Raw genomic sequence first — 18,512 nt, 5'->3', positions numbered from 1 at the left:
CAGAAAATTAAAAGTGGAAGTTCATTCCAGAAACCACTATACCTTAACGATGTATTTGGAAATTAAATAAAAAAGAAAGTTAATAGAAAAGTAAATTGAATAAAAATGAAAGTTGACTAAAATTAAAAATGAAAGTTGCATAAAATTAAAAATGGATGTTCAATCAAGAAACAACTATATCTTAACAATCTATCTAGAAATTAAATAAAAAAGGAAGTTGAGTAGAAATGAAACTTGATTGAAAAAGGAAGTTAAATAAAATTAAAAATGGAAGTTCATACAAGAAGCCACTATACCTTAACAATCTATTTGGAAATTAAATAAAAAAGGAAGTTGAATAGAAAAATTACATGAATAAAAATGGAAGTCGAACAAAAATAAAAATGGAAGTTGCAGAAAATTAAAACTGGAAGTTCGTTCAAAAAACCACTATACCATAACAATCAATTTGGAAATTAAATAAAAAAGGAAGTAGAATAGAAAAGTAACTTGAATAAAAATGGAAGTTACTTAAAAATAAAAATGGAAGTTGGAGAAAATTAAAAATGGAAATTCATTCAAGAAACCACTATACCTTAACGATCTATTTGGAAATTAAATAAAAAAAGAAGTTGAATGAAAAAATAACTTGAATAAAAATCGAAGTCGAATAAAAAGAAAAATAGAAGTTGTAAAAAATTAAAAATGGAAGTTCATTCAAGAAACCACTATACCTCAACGATGTATTTGGAAATTAAATAAAAAAGAAAGTTTAATAGAAAAGTAAATTGAATATAAATGAAAGTTGAATAAAATTAAAAATGAAAGTTGCATAAAATTAAAAATGGATGTTCAATCCAGAAACCGCTATACCTTAACGTTCTATTTGGAAATTAAATAAAAAAGGAAGTTGTGTGGAAAAGAAACTTGATTGAAAAAGGAAGTTAAATAAAAATAAAAATGGAAGTTGCAGAAAATTAAAAATGGAAGTTCATTGAAGAAACCACTACACCTTAACGATCTATTTGGAAATTAAATAAAAAAGGAAGTTGAATAGAAAAATAACTTAAATAAAAATGGAAGTTGCAGAAAATTAAAAATGGAAGTTCATTCCAGAAACCACTATACCTTAACGATGTATTTGGAAATTAAATAAAAAAGAAAGTTAATAGAAAAGTAAATTGAATAAAAATGAAAGTTGACTAAAATTAAAAATGAAAGTTGCATAAAATTAAAAATGGATGTTCAATCAAGAAACAACTATATCTTAACAATCTATCTAGAAATTAAATAAAAAAGGAAGTTGAGTAGAAATGAAACTTGATTGAAAAAGGAAGTTAAATAAAATTAAAAATGGAAGTTCATTCAAGAAGCCACAATACCTTAACAATCTATTTGGAAATTAAATAAAAAAGGAAGTTGAATAGAAAAATTACATGAATAAAAATGGAAGTCGAACAAAAATAAAATTGGAAGTTGCAGAAAATTAAAACTGGAAGTTCATTCAAAAAACCACTATACCATAACAATCAATTTGGAAATTAAATAAAAAAGGAAGTAGAATAGAAAAATAACTTGAACAAAAATGGAAGTCGAATAAAAATAAAAGTGGAAGTTGCAGAAAATTAAAAATGGAAGTTCATTCAAGAAACCACTATACCTCAACGATGTATTTGGAAATTAAATAAAAAAGAAAGTTTAATAGAAAAGTAAATTGAATATAAATGAAAGTTGAATAAAATTAAAAATGAAAGTTGCATAAAATTAAAAATGGATGTTCAATCCAGAAACCGCTATACCTTAACGTTCTATTTGGAAATTAAATAAAAAAGGAAGTTGTGTGGAAAAGAAACTTGATTGAAAAAGGAAGTTAAATAAAAATAAAAATGGAAGTTGCAGAAAATTAAAAATGGAAGTTCATTGAAGAAACCACTACACCTTAACGATCTATTGGGAAATTAAATAAAAAAGGATGTTGAATAGAAAAATAACTTAAATAAAAATGGAAGTTGCAGAAAATTAAAAATGGAAGTTCATTCTAGAAACCACTATACCTTAACGATGTATTTGGAAATTAAATAAAAAAGAAAGTTAATAGAAAAGTAAATTGAATAAAAATGAAAGTTGACTAAAATTAAAAATGAAAGTTGCATAAAATTAAAAATGGATGTTCAATCAAGAAACAACTATATCTTAACAATCTATCTAGAAATTAAATAAAAAAGGAAGTTGAGTAGAAATGAAACTTGATTGAAAAAGGAAGTTAAATAAAATTAAAAATGGAAGTTCATTCAAGAAGCCACTATACCTTAACAATCTATTTGGAAATTAAATAAAAAAGGAAGTTGAATAGAAAAATTACATGAATAAAAATGGAAGTCGAACAAAAATAAAATTGGAAGTTGCAGAAAATTAAAACTGGAAGTTCATTCAAAAAACCACTATACCATAACAATCAATTTGGAAATTAAATAAAAAAGGAAGTAGAATAGAAAAGTAACTTGAATAAAAATGGAAGTTACTTAAAAATAAAAATGGAAGTTGGAGAAAATTAAAAATGGAAATTCATTCAAGAAACCACTATACCTTAACGATCTATTTGGAAATTAAATAAAAAAAGAAGTTGAATAGAAAAATAACTTGAATAAAAATCGAAGTCGAATAAAAATAAAAATAGGAGTTGTAAAAAATTAAAAATGGAAGTTCATTCAAGAAACCACTATACCTCAACGATGTATTTGGAAATTAAATAAAAAAGAAAGTTTAATAGAAAAGTAAATTGAATATAAATGAAAGTTGAATAAAATTAAAAATGAAAGTTGCATAAAATTAAAAATGGATGTTCAATCCAGAAACCGCTATACCTTAACGTTCTATTTGGAAATTAAATAAAAAAGGAAGTTGTGTGGAAAAGAAACTTGATTGAAAAAGGAAGTTAAATAAAAATAAAAATGGAAGTTGCAGAAAATTAAAAATGGAAGTTCATTGAAGAAACCACTACACCTTAACGATCTATTTGGAAATTAAATAAAAAAGGAAGTTGAATAGAAAAATAACTTAAATAAAAATGGAAGTTGCAGAAAATTAAAAATGGAAGTTCATTCCAGAAACCACTATACCTTAACGATGTATTTGGAAATTAAATAAAAAAGAAAGTTAATAGAAAAGTAAATTGAATAAAAATGAAAGTTGACTAAAATTAAAAATGAAAGTTGCATAAAATTAAAAATGGATGTTCAATCAAGAAACAACTATATCTTAACAATCTATCTAGAAATTAAATAAAAAAGGAAGTTGAGTAGAAATGAAACTTGATTGAAAAAGGAAGTTAAATAAAATTAAAAATGGAAGTTCATTCAAGAAGCCACAATACCTTAACAATCTATTTGGAAATTAAATAAAAAAGGAAGTTGAATAGAAAACTTACATGAATAAAAATGGAAGTCGAACAAAAATAAAAATGGAAGTTGCAGAAAATTAAAACTGGAAGTTCATTCAAAAAACCACTATACCATAACAATCAATTTGGAAATTAAATAAAAAAGGAAGTAGAATAGAAAAGTAACTTGAATAAAAATGGAAGTTACTTAAAAATAAAAATGGAAGTTGGAGAAAATTAAAAATGGAAATTCATTCAAGAAACCACTATACCTTAACGATCTATTTGGAAATTAAATAAAAAAAGAAGTTGAATAGAAAAATAACTTGAATAAAAATCGAAATCGAATAAAAATAAAAATAGAAGTTGTAAAAAATTAAAAATGGAAGTTCATTCAAGAAACCACTATACCTCAACGATGTATTTGGAAATTAAATAAAAAAGAAAGTTTAATAGAAAAGTAAATTGAATATATATAGCGACCCCGGTCTTTTCTCTTTAGATTATTGTATCCGGACTTAGGCTCCGTAGATCCTGTCATTATTTATTGGTTGTTGTTGTCCTTTAATCTCTTTGTATTTGAAGTATAGGTTGTGTTGGACGGGTCTGGTACAGGTTGGTTGAATTTTGATGCCAATAGGTGATGCCCAGATTTTGGCCTTCACGCTCGAGCGGAGGTTTTAACGCTCGAGCGGGCCCTTCGTTGTTGCTTCTCCGCTCGAGCGGGAGTTTTGACGCTCGAGCGGGATTTTCCATCTCCCTGTATTTTGCTCTGCAGTTCTTCCGCTCGAGCGGTAGTTTTTACGCTCGAGCGTGATCCCTTGTTTTTGCTCCTCCGCTCGAGCGGGGAGTTTGACGCTCGAGCGGGTGCAGCGCCTGCAAAACTTCTGAAAGGGTGCAATCGACGCTCGAGCGGCTTTCTTCACGCTCGAGCATGATTCTGTGTCTTACGCTCGAGCGGGGCTTTCTACGCTCGAGCGTAGAGTCGACTACATCAGTCCGTGATTTCACTTTTCTGATCACTTTTTGACCTACTTTTCATCTCTTAACTTTTAAAAAACCGCCCCTTGAGAGTTTCTCTCTCTACTCTTACCTTCTCTCCAAGATTTGATCTATTCCTTGTGGTCTTCTACCCTAGTTCTTTTGGAAGAAAGGTAGAGCTTCGCGAGATCTTTCTTTTAATCTGAAAAAGAGAGGATTCGGAGCACTTTGGATTTTGGGTCACCATCTCCATCTTCTCTATTTTAGTTGTGATCTTCAAGGTAGGGATTTCCTACTCTATTTTATAAGCTTTGTTCTAAGTTTTGGTATTTCAAGATGTTGGGGTTACTTAGATAATTTTGGGAAAAACCCTAGTTGTATTAATTAATTAATTTGTAAAATTAATTTAAGGGAATTGGGGAATTTGGTTAAATTCATGAAATTGATGAATTCTTTGATTAAATGGTGTAGTTGGATGATTTAAATCACTCACCTATTGAATTGTTGATATATTTATTTCCAGTCTAGAAATAACTGTTTTGGGCTATCGGTGGAGAATAGTCGTGATTGTTGTAGACATTGCATGTGGATTAGGAATAACTGAAACTAATCACATTGGTTAAGTCATTAATTTTGACTATTGCATTGATACAGAAAATACGTGTATTGATTGAGCATTGCATTTGCATACATTGTTTTGTGTGGGAGGAGATAGGGGATGTACTCCACGGTTTAGGGGAAGATAGGGGATTGTCACGACCCGAACCCGCCCCCGTGGGTTAAGGACGTAACCGGCCAGTAATCATGAGATTACCTACGGCCTCAAACTGTTCTAAACGTATTCTAACAGAGTTAATGGGGGCCAAACGGAAGCAAAATGAAAAACTTTGTCCATAGAGCCGTGCTTATATGCACATCAAACAAACCATACTCAGATACGTTAATAACTCACATCAAAAGCACAGTTTCACAAAATTCATTACAGACAGGATCGTCCAAAACGAGTCAACCTATAACAGACTATGTACAGACATGCACTAGGTCCTTGCCAACAAGACAAAACATAGGTACATAGTAAAAGGGCAAGGATGGTCTCATGCGCGAGGCACAAGGCTGACTCTCCCAAAACTCCTGTTGTTCCTAGCAGACTTCACTGGGGCTGGGTTTGGACTTCCCTTGGCTCACCTACAAATACATGAATGAGCGTGAGCGATAGCCCAGTGAATAATATCAAATATAACAGTTACATAACAATATGTAGAACAACATGCTCCAAACGGCCTTGGGCCCAATTCATACTTCTGTTTAACAGCAAAATATATATAACTGTACGAAATGCAAGTCAAGTAACTGTAGTTCCAAACATTCTGGCCTTTGGCCCATCCGGGTTTCCATTCATGGCAAAACGGCCTTCGGCCCATTCATTCATGTCAAACGGCCTTTGGCCCATTCATTCATGTCAAACGGCCTTTGGCCCATTCATTCATGTCAAACGGCCTTTGGCCCATTCATTCATGTCAAGCGGCCTTTGGCCCGTTCATTCATGTCAAACGGCCTTTGGCCCATTCATTCATGTCAAACGGCCTTTGGCCCATTCATTCATGTCAAACGGCCTTTGGCCCATTCATTCATGTCAAACGGCCTTTGGCCCGTTCATTCATGTCAAACGGCCTTTGGCCCATTCATTCATGTCAAACTTTTGTCCACAATCCCAATTAACAACTCGTAATATTTATAGGGGAATAACAATTGGACATTGACAAGTTTTCAAATATTGATATTACTCACTGGGCTATCGCTCACGCTCATTCATGTATTTGTAGGTGAGCCAAGGGAAGTCCAAACCCAGCCCCAGTGAAGTCTGCTAGGAACAACAGGAGTTTTGGGAGAGTCAGCCTTGTGCCTCGCGCATGAGACCATCCTTGCCCTTTTACTATGTACCTATGTTTTGTCTTGTTGGCAAGGACCTAGTGCATGTCTGTACATAGTCTGTTATAGGTTGACTCGTTTTGGACGATCCTGTCTGTAATGAATTTTGTGAAACTGTGCTTTTGATGTGAGTTATTAACGTATCTGAGTATGGTTTGTTTGATGTGCATATAAGCACGGCTCTATGGACAAAGTTTTTCATTTTGCTTCCGTTTGGCCCCCATTAACTCTGTTAGAATACGTTTAGAACAGTTTGAGGCCGTAGGTAATCTCATGATTACTGGCCGGTTACGTCCTTAACCCACGGGGGCGGGTTCGGGTCGTGACAGAGTGGTATCAGAGCACGAGTTAATAACTCACGCACTTGTCCAAAAGAGCAATAAGCGTCTAGAAAAGATCTAGGATGCATTCATGAGATAAGTATGAATTCGAAAGCATCGAGAATATGCTTAAGTGTTTTGATTTGGGCAACTATGTGCTCTAAGTTGTGTTGTACTTGCATTGCAGACTGTTTGATTACATATGCTCTCTAGTATATGCATATTCGTAGAATCTTTTGTATATTGTATAATGCAAGTTTAATCAGACGGTGAATAAGAACTCCGTAAAGTTACGTTTAACTTTAAATATTTGTTAATGATATGAAATGAATGAATGATTTCCTAAATTCTCCTTAAACATAATTGTGGTATCCTTAGCGGAGGCCCTCGCCCAGGGGATATAATACTGTGGCTTATGGTCATGAAGCCCTAGCCCGGGGGAAATAATGCCGTGGCACAGGCCCTCGCCCGGGGGAAATAATACCGTGGCCTATGTATGAGATATGTTGATATGCTTGACCAACATGATATGTCACGCTAAAAGAAATATCACACATGATTCGAATATGAGATATAGATTGTTACACTAATGTGTACAATAAGTTTGTTTTGTTATAATGCACATCATGAAAAGTTGTCTATGTGCATTCAATTCTGCGTACGGGTGTCTATGTGAAACATGAACATGATTTGAGTATATAATTACTTAGTAAATGTTCAGCATGCGATATTTGATAAATATGCAATTATCTGTTGCGTAAGTGATTAATTGCGTACGATATGTGAAAGGAGAATATAACAATGTGCGAATGTACTCATGTGATTTTGTGTTTAATTTCGTATTGGGCATCCCAGTATTTGGTAAAGTTTGATAAGAATTTGTGTAGAGTATGGGCAAATTAAGGGCATACGGGTTGGAAGGTTCTTCCACAGCCCGACTTGATAGTCCGGAAAGAGTAGTACAAGAATTGGCAGAGATCTTGAGACAGCGGTGTCAGTTGCCGCTACGGCAAGAACCTTTGCCACCACCAGTGTGAGAAACACCGAGGAGTTTGTTATCAGACTTCTGGGGCTCGTTATAGATATGGTAAAATGGACCATACGGCAAGGAACTGTCCCCGGATTGAACGAAATGTGCATGAATCCTCTGCCTTGGCTAAATCTGTACCAGTGGTAGGAATTGCTACTCAGGATGGAGTAATTACACTCATCCCAGAAAGCACTCAGAATGTTGTAACCATCATCCCAGGTATCTATGCTGTGTACAAATGAATGCTTATGTGTTGATTGATTCTGAATTAGTACGTTTGTACATCTTCGCTTGGGATATTATTTGATTCGGATCGGCATATATTTCATATCTGCTGTATGTGTATCTAGATTGGTTAGACTCACATGATCGAGACTGTATTCATTGGAGGTATATGCCCCGTTTGGGAAATTTGTGAAATACGTTTTGGGATATTGATTGACTCTGCACATGCACATATGTATCTACACCTATGCTCAGGGTGATTTATTATGTCACCGCCTTCAATGACTAAACCACTGGAATTATGATTTTGTAATCGTGTGACCAAGTTGAGCGCCCTAAATGATGAACTCTAATTGCGAGACCATATATTTGATTGGTAGAAAGTTGACTGGGTGATGTGACTAATTTGGAACTTTTGCGTAACAATCTCATACTGTATGTACCCGAGGAACTTGTATAATGTATTACTGTGTACCATGTTCTCGCATGTAAGGCTTATTTGGGAACTGCTATACTGATTATGATACGTACCTCCTGATATGAACACTTGCATGCTTATGTAATTATACCTAAACATATGTGGACAATACCGTATTGTACGTGATTTGAAACACTTTGATATGAACAGTTGTGATGAATGATTCTGATATGACTTTGAGAACTAATAAATTTAGGACAGTTGTGAAACTATCAGCCATGTGCCTAAACAAACGAAGTGAGTTTTACAGAATCAAATGTACTCTATTTGAGAAAACCTCTATCTGACTTGGTCCAATAGAACCTTTGTCTGAATTGACCCGATAGAACCCTCATTGGATATAATTTGACGGGACCTTTGTTTGATTTAATCTGACAAGACCTTTGCTTGGGTTGATTGATAAGAACCTCTATCTAAGTTGATTCGGTAAAAGGGGGTTAAGAATTGTCTATAAATAAATGACCGGATTATTATTGGCAGAAAAACTGATAGAACCAAAACTTGAACTCATTTGGGGATACTTGATTTATTTGAAAAGACCTTTTGTGGGCTATCAACAGATTGATCTAACTATGAACACCGTTGAGAATCAATCCCCAACTATTGAGAATATATGTGTTATAGATGAACTGAATTGCACAAACCCCGTGATTGGGTGTCATAAGGAGTGTTGTTCCATTTTGTTTGTTTGACGCTATGGGAACCGATGACGGTAGATTGATTTGATTTTGAGCAGTACTGAACTTTTGTCTTTGACTGATCAGAACATGTTTTGTAAGGGAGAGTGGTTGATTCAGTATTATCAGATTTTGGGAAAATCAGGTTATAGTGAATGGTGTTGTGTTGCTTTGATGACATTCTTAGAGTGTCCTTTCGTGCTAGGGGACGTTAAGCCTATGTAGCACCTTTGATTGAGATACCTCTTGCCACCGACGGTTTCGTACGGGTGGGTTTGACTAATCCATCTAGAATCGGCCACCGACGGTCGCGAACGGGTGTGCTTCGATTCCGAGACGATTATTCCTTTGTTTTGTTTGAAGAACCCTGATTATCCATAAGTGTGCGAATTCAGTACCCCTTGTGAACGCCTGCCCAGCGCCATTATATTCTGTAATTGGGGCCCTGAGAATGTGTGAATTGTGTTTGACATGCGTTTGACTCCTTTGATAATGCCTGGACATCATGGGGATTTACGTATATGAATTGCCTTATGCTTTTAACGACTACCGGATAAAGTAGAAAGACTCGATAGAACAGAGAATTGAATACTGAACTGAATTGTGAATTGCAAACCGTAAACTGTTGAATGAACTGAGAATACGTGTATTCTATTAGAAGTCGATTGCCTCAGTGTTGTTGTATTTTACAATTGGTACTATGGGGATATACGGACTATGTGTATTGTGTGGGTAATTACTTCGATGTTACCTTTGTTGTTTCGGGAATCAGTATCTGAATTCACCTTATATTCCTGAAGACTTTTAATTGACCTTGGATAATTGTGATGAGTTACTGGACTAAATACCGAATCAGATCGTGAATTGGGAAATTATTGAAGAATGAATTGAACTTTTGTGACACGGAATAGACCGAACTTCTGTGATAAAGTCAGCTGACATTGAAATAAATATGTTGGTGACCTACCTTGAAGAGGTCAGTTGGTGAATATGTCAAAAAAATTTTCGGTGCCAACAGGTCGAAGTTGAATTTCAGATGGTGGCGGGACTACTTCAACCTCCCTCCATTTTGGAATGGAAATGGAAATATGTGGCTACGAATTTCGTTGTGGGGCTACCTTGAGCACCCAAGGTATAAGTCCCATTTGGGCTATTGTAGGTAAAATTATTGAAGTTGCCCATTTCTCCCTATAAAATTTGTATGATGCTTGTAGATTAGCCCCTGTTTACATCGATAAGATCGCTCGTTACATGGGGTCCCAGTATCTATTGTTTAGACAGGAATTCTAAAATGTGTTTGAATTCTGAAAAGCCTCCAAGAGGAATGGGGGCTCAGCTTCTGTTTTGTTATGTTACCCGGACCCGGAGGTTCCCTTATGGAACTGGTTATTCGTAACCTCACGTGTATATGTTCTGTTCTATTCTGTTCCGTTCTGTTCTGTTAAGGCTAATGGATGTATCACGTAAACTTAATCATGACTTATGATTTCTGTATATGATCTGGGCAAATTATAAATTTGATACGAAACTGAATTATGATTCGGCGCTGTTTTCCATCCGCAAATTGATGTATGATCAGAAAGAACTTGTTATAGTTTTGGGAGGAATGCTCCAAAGATATGCATTAGATTTTTCAGGGGAGTTGGAAAGGTTTATCCATCGTTGGCAAACTTTGCTTCCAACAACAGCTCTCGCTCTAGTTTTGGCATGGCACCGTACAAGCCTTGTATGGCGGAAAAAGGGAAATCTATGACTGATTGAGAATAGAGCGTTGCTTGACTTTGAGACTAAGTGAATGGCTATAAGAATGATTGGAACCGTTGAATGAAAAGTCTTCCAAATTGTTTCGACTAAAAGTAAAATAAGTTTGGAGGACCAAACTTCCTAAAGGGGGGAAGACTGTAATACCCCTGTTCCGTAGTATGCTAATTGGTCCCTAATACGTATGTGACTATATGTTTTGATATGATTTTTGTGTGCAATTATGTGAATATAAGCGACTTTGGAATTCTACCTGTTCACCGTAGGAATATCTGTTTGAATAATCCGCTTTGGAATTAAATTAAGGGCCTTATCGGCCATAGAACCCGAAATTGATTACGCCATTGTGATTGGCATAATTTTTAGAGCCTGCGGTGAAATTTAATTGAAAATTGATTCTGGTCAATTTAAACTGATTAAATTGATAAATTAAGTACCCCATTATTTTATATTAAAATATTTGTTAGTGGGGCTTGTTTTATATTTGCATTGCACTCCCCTTTAGCTCTCTTAAAACTCAAAATCTGAGTTAGACAATTGAGAGGGAGAGAGAGGCCGGCCATGGAGAGAAAAAGGGAGAGATTTGTGTAATTTGGGCTCAAGACTTGGGAATTTGAAGATCTAGCTCAAGATTTGGCTAGAGCTTGAGTGTTGAAGCTCTTAGGTAAGTGATTTCATGAACTCTTACTTGTAATTTGTAAGTTCAAGGGTTGTTTGTGATCAAGAACATGTAATGAGTTGATTTTTGTTGAGATTGAAGTCTTAGAACTCATGCATGTGAGAAATTACCTTGAAATTGCATGTTTGAGCTTGAAACACATGATTCATGTGGAGTTTTGGGTAAAGCTCATGTTGTAGTCACCATTTGTACCATCTAAGTTGAGAATGATGAGCATCTCCCACATGCATGTACAAATCATGGGAGTATAAGTCTTGAATGTTTGAATTTGAGCATGTTGATGATGGGTTTGAGACAATTTGGGACATGCATGTAGATAATTCATGTAATTGAGCTTCCTAATGTTGTAATCTGCATTAGTAGCATGTTAGCATGTGTAAATGTGTAATTTGAACCATTGCATGCAAGAAATGTAGATGGAAAACTGATTTGGAGCTCAAGAACACGATCTGGGAAACCCAGATTTTTGAGGTCCGCTCGAGCGGGGTAATGGCCGCTCGAGCGGGAAAATCGTGCTCCCAGCATTTTTGCAGAGTTGGATGCCCGCTCGAGCGGGACATTTCACGCTCGAGCGTGGATCTTTGTAGACGGACCTTCAGCTCGAGCGCATCTTTGGTGCAACCAGTACCTTGCAGGCCTTAAGGGTCCGCTCGAGCGGAGAAGCTTACGCTCGAGCGGGGACCCTGTTTTCCGGAATTTTGTTCATGCATTCTGTGATTCGTTTTCCGTTCTCTTTCACTTGTAAGCACTCTTAGGCATGTGTTAAGCATTGTAAATGAGTTAATGAGATAAGAACAAAGCCTAAAGAGGAATATGTGAATTAAAGAACGAATTGAACTGTTAGTGACCCTTTTGTATTCATGAAATGTGTAGGGTCAAGCTCCAGGGCGCATCCACAAGCCGATCACTGTGAGTAATATCAATATTTGAAAACTTGTCAATGTCCAATTGTTATTCCCCTATAAATATTACGAGTTGTTAATTGGGATTGTGGACAAAAGTTTGACATGAATGAATGGGCCAAAGGCCGTTTGACATGAATGAACGGGCCAAAGGCCGTTTGACATGAATGAATGGGCCAAAGGCCGTTTGACATGAATGAATGGGCCAAAGGCCGTTTGACATGAATGAATGGGCCAAAGGCCGTTTGACATGAATGAACGGGCCAAAGGCCGCTTGACATGAATGAATGGGCCAAAGGCCGTTTGACATGAATGAATGGGCCAAAGGCCGTTTGACATGAATGAATGGGCCAAAGGCCGTTTGACATGAATGAATGGGCCGAAGGCCGTTTTGCCATGAATGGAAACCCGGATGGGCCAAAGGCCAGAATGTTTGGAACTACAGTTACTTGACTTGCATTTCGTACAGTTATATATATTTTGCTGTTAAACAGAAGTATGAATTGGGCCCAAGGCCGTTTGGAGCATGTTGTTCTACATATTGTTATGTAACTGTTATATTTGATATTATTCACTGGGCTATCGCTCACGCTCATTCATGTATTTGTAGGTGAGCCAAGGGAAGTCCAAACCCAGCCCCAGTGAAGTCTGCTAGGAACAACAGGAGTTTTGGGAGAGTCAGCCTTGTGCCTCGCGCATGAGACCATCCTTGCCCTTTTACTATGTACCTATGTTTTGTCTTGTTGGCAAGGACCTAGTGCATGTCTGTACATAGTCTGTTATAGGTTGACTCGTTTTGGACGATCCTGTCTGTAATGAATTTTGTGAAACTGTGCTTTTGATGTGAGTTATTAACGTATCTGAGTATGGTTTGTTTGATGTGCATATAAGCACGGCTCTATGGACAAAGTTTTTCATTTTGCTTCCGTTTGGCCCCCATTAACTCTGTTAGAATACGTTTAGAACAGTTTGAGGCCGTAGGTAATCTCATGATTACTGGCCGGTTACGTCCTTAACCCACGGGGGCGGGTTCGGGTCGTGACAGGGATGGACCTCTAAACCGGATTTTTGTTTGGGAGGAGATAGGGGATGGACTCCATTAGCACCATTTTTATGTGTGCTTATTATATTGAAGTATTTTTACATGATTATTGATACAGCACTAAAATGTGTATCAAATGGGAAGTATGAAGTGTTTTGACATGAGCATGAGTCTCGTTTGTTTTGTTGATATTGGAAGTAATGTGAATATGATATACAATTCACTGTTGTAAGTTGGCCAGGTTCTGAGCCATGTTGATAATAATGGAAAGTGAAATGTGTCTTAGACATTAGTGTCATGAGACTGTTTAACGATAAAATTGATTATCTTACTTAACCATCTATTGAATGCTATAGCTTTATTCAATGCTTATATTTGGTTTAGTATTTTTCTACTGGGCTGTGGCTCACCCTTTATGGGAACATCATTTTCAGGTTCAGGTGATAAGCTACCTCCACGGACTTAGCCTGGAAGGATTTGATGTTTGGGATTTTGAAGACTTGTCTTTAGTTATATGTTTTATTTTGTTATTTTTGAGATTTCATGTAAACATTCAAGCTTAGGGCTTAACTTGTAAATGAGTTAGTACTCATCCCTTTTGTGTCCAAGTGTTAGCTTGGAAAGATGTAAGCCCTTAGGGCATTTATTTTGATGTTGCAAGATGTTACATGTGATGTCTTTCAATAGTAATACTCTGATGAATGAATGAACAAATTGTTTTCTTTAAATAATGCATGTCTATGATATACATATAATGGGTTTATTTTGAGGGCGTGACAACTTGGTATCAGAGCGTACCGGGTTTGAATACTTTGGGTACGTGGGAAGTGATTAGTATCACAATGGGTTCGTCTCGTTTGATAGAGACTTAGTGTAATGTTATATGCTTACGTGATAACATGTTTATGTGACTATGTGGGTATGGAATGTAGTTTCTAGGATGGTGATTTGACCCTTGAGTTTCTAGTAGTCTTGTTGGAAAGGCACCTGATCACTGCTGCTTCCAACCGGAACTATAGTAACGCTTCGGGACTATTATTATCCAGGAATGAAATTCGTAGGTGCTTATGTGATTATGTGCTTACGTGGAATGAATTATTTTTGTCCGATGCATTAGGACGCGAGTGTTTAGTTTCGGCACATTTATTAATGTGCTAACGTCTTTGTTTGTTTCCTTTATTAGGATGTCAGGGCGAGGACGAGGACGCGGTAGGCGTGGTAGGCCGGGTAGGCAGGAGGTGCCTGTGCCAGAGGAGATTCCGGCAGTTCATGAGGGAATTGGCCAGGCCAATGTGGCCGAGCCAATAGGCCAGCAGGCTATGGGCGCTTTAGCCCGAGAGATAGCAGGGGCATTCAGGGAGTCAGTAGGCATTCTTAGGGCTGAGAATCAAGCCCAGGTTGTTGTTGCGGATGCAGGACCTTCCTTTCTGAAGAGGGAGTTCTTCCGGTCTAATCCGGATGAATTTGTGGGTGATCCTAAAGAGCCGGTTAAGGCAGACGAATGGCTCGAACAGACAACGAAGACGTTTGAGATGCTTGGCATCGAAGACGAGGGGTTGAAGGTGACCTTGGCATCATTCCAGTTGAAGGGGGATGCGGGTCAGTGGTGGAAGTTCACTAAGGGGCGTATAGGAGGTACATGGGAGGCTTTTGTGAATGCTTTCCAGGAAAAGTTCTTATCTCCAGCAGTTAGGGAGAAGCTGAGAGACCAGTTCTGCCAGCTTAAGCAGTCGAGTTCTTCAGTGGCCGAGTTTGAGGCTGCATTTACTAGTTTATCCAGGTTTGCACCTGAATTGGTGGCGTCTGAGGAACGCCGTTGTATTGAGTTTGAGAGGAAGTTGAGGCGTGGCCTCAAGCTGAGAGTTGGGGGAACTATGATTCGGGATTATGGGCGTTTGGTTGATGCTGCAGCCCACATGGAAATCATGATGCAGGAGGAGGAGGAAGGACAGAAGGGCTCCAAGAGGAGTCAGGATGGTCAGAGTGATGGTAGGAGACAGAAGGGTTTTAATCCCCAACAGTCTCAGAGTAGCTTTTCTAGATCAACTTTTCCTGTGCCGAGTGCTAGTTCGGGGAAAGGCAGTCAAGGAGGCATTACCTGCTTCAAGTGTGGCCAGCTGGGCCACAAGTCTCCAGCTTGTCCTCAGAGGGGAGGAGTGCAGAGAGCAGCATCATCTTCGGCTCGATCTCAGAGCCAGAGTCAGGGTAGAGGCCAGCCACTCTCGTGTTATCAGTGTGGTCAGCCAGGGCATATGAAGAGGTATTGTCCGCAGTTGGGTGGCACACCTGGTGCATCTGGTTTGAGGCAGATTCAGGGTCAACAGCCAGCTCAGTCGGGTCAGGCCTCGAGGGCCAATCAGGGGGCTTCATCGTCTCAGTCGGTGCAACAATCGTATGCTCCTAGGGGTGAGCAGGTTGATCAGAGGTCATCTGGGCGCGTGTATGCTGTTACCGCGCAGGATCTTGTACCGGCTCCATCTGTTGTGAGAGGTACTTTTTTGTTTTGCAACTCGGTTGCTAATGTTTTGATTGATACGGGTGCATCTCATTCCTTTGTGTCTGCTGCATTTGCATCTGTTTTGGAGTTGGAGTTAGCACCGTTAGCATCTCCTATTTGTGTAGTGTCGCCTCTTGGGGGTGAATTGATTTTGAAACACGGTGTTAGGGGTTGTGATATAGAGGTTGATTACCATAGAATCCCATTTTCCTTTGTAGTTATGCCTATGAGAGGTTTCGATGTTATTTTGGGTATGGACTGGTTATCGTCATACCGGGCAGTTATTGATTGCTACCGCCAGAGAGTCACTTGTTGTACCGTGAATGGTGAGTGTTTTCATTTTCTGGGGGACCGTGTTGGTAGTGTTTTGCCACCGGGGTATGTTCCGCGGGGACGGAGTGAGCTTAGTGGTCTACTTGCTAACCTTTCGATTAGTGAGGACGGTGAGACTCAGATTGTGTTGCCAAGGGTGGTGTGTGAGTACTCGGACGTTTTTCCCGAGGATCTTGTTGGTTTGCCACCGCATCGAGAGATTGAATTCTCTATTGACTTAGTGCCCGGCACGGCGCCGATTTCTATGGCACCCTATCGTTTTGCCCCAGCTGAGTTAGTTGAGTTGAAGATCCAACTCCAGGAGTTGCTAGATAAAGGCTTTATACGTCCTAGTGTTTCGCCTTGGGGAGCACCGGCCCTCTTTGTTAAAAAGAAAGGTGGTGCTTTGAGACTTTGTATAGATTACCGGAAATTGAATCGGGCTACGGTTAAGAATAAGTACCCTATGCCCCGTATAGATGATCTGTTCGATCAGTTGAAAGGTTCCCGTTGTTTCTCGAAGATAGACTTGAGATCAGGTTATCATCAGTTGAGAGTCAGGGAGGAGGATATTCCAAAGACGGCATTCCGTACGCGGTATGGCCACTATGAGTTTTTGGTGATGCCATTTGGGCTCACCAATGCACCGGCAGTATTTATGGATTTGATGAACCGGATATTCCGGGAATTTCTAGATCGTTTTGTAGTCGTCTTCGTGGACGACATTCTTATCTATTCACCTTCAGAGGAAGAGCACGAGGAACACTTGAGGGTGGTGCTTGATTTACTTAGAGCCCATCAGCTTTATGCTAAGTTTGGGAAGTGTGAGTTCTGGCTAGAGGAGGTGAAGTTCTTAGGCCATGTAGTTTCTAGGGAAAGGGTGTCTGTTGATACATCCAAGACAGAGGCAGTACAAGATTGGGTACAGCCTAAGAGTGTGTTTGAGATCCGCAGTTTTCTAGGATTAGCTGGGTATTATCGCCGGTTTGTAAGAGATTTCTCCAGATTAGCTTCGCCTTTGACTAGATTGACTCGGAAGGGAGTCAAATTTGCTTGGAGTGAGACTTGTGAAAAGTCGTTCCAGGAGTTGAAAGTTAGACTGACCACTGCTCCAGTCTTGATTATTCCGGAGAGAGGGTTGGGTTATGCAGTCTATTGTGACGCCTCACGAGAGGGTCTTGGTTGTGTGTTGATGCAAGAGGGGAAAGTGGTTGCCTATGGCTCACGTCAGTTGAAAGTTCACGAGAAGAATTACCCTACGCATGACTTAGAGTTAGCAGCTGTGATATTTGCCTTGAAGATTTGGAGACATTATCTTTACGGTGAGAGGTTCGAGGTATTCTCGGATCATAAGAGTCTGAAATATCTGTTCACACAGAAAGACTTGAACTTGAGGCAGAGGAGGTGGATGGAATTTATTGAGGATTATGACTTTGAATTGCATTATCATCCGGGAAAGGCCAATGTGGTGGCCGACGCCCTTAGCAGGAAACCTGTTGGTGACATAGCTAGTATAGCCATCCGAGAGTGGGAGATGTTAGGTGCACTTGGAGAGTTTGATTTGCTTCTGGGCGAATCCGTTGAGGCTGCGGCCTTGTTTTCTGTTGTTGCGCAACCTACACTTGTGACTCGAGTGTTAGAGGCTCAGAGGGGCGACCTTGAGGTAGAATCCCTCCGTGAGAAGATTTCTGGTGGGAAGGTTGAGAAAGGTTTGACGGTGTATCCCGACCTGAGTGTGAGATACCGAGACCGTCTGTTTGTGCCGGAGTCTCATCGAGAGGAGGTACTCCGAGAGTTTCATCATTCACGCCTTGCGGTGCATCCGGGAGGTACTAAGATGTATCGGGATTTGGGTCGCCAGTTTTGGTGGCGGGGTATGAAGAGAGATGTGGCAGCTTTCGTATCTAAGTGCCTTACTTGTCAGCAAGTGAAGGCCGAACATCAGAGGCCAGCGGGTTTGTTGCAACCCTTGCCTATTGCCGAGTGGAAGTGGGAGCATGTCACTATGGACTTCGTTGTAGGTCTTCCGAGGACTCAGCGGGGCAGTGATGCTATTTGGGTGGTTGTAGACCGGTTGACTAAGTCGGCGCACTTCATTCCTATGCGCGTTAGAGATTCAGTAGATCATCTTGCCGACTTGTATATTCGGGACATAGTGAGGTTACACGGGGTTCCAGTGACGATCGTTTCAGATAGAGACCCTCGTTTTACTGCCAGATTATGGCAGAGCTTGCAGAGCGCCTTAGGTACTAAGTTGACCTTTAGCACAGCTTATCATCCTCAGACTGATGGGCAGTCCGAGCGTACTATTCAGATCCTTG

This window comes from Camellia sinensis, chromosome 2 (assembly GCF_055761805.1).
Source record: "Camellia sinensis isolate YWXY chromosome 2, ASM5576180v1, whole genome shotgun sequence".
NCBI lineage: Eukaryota > Viridiplantae > Streptophyta > Magnoliopsida > Ericales > Theaceae > Camellia > Camellia sinensis.
This window is presented reverse-complemented; position numbering follows the sequence as displayed.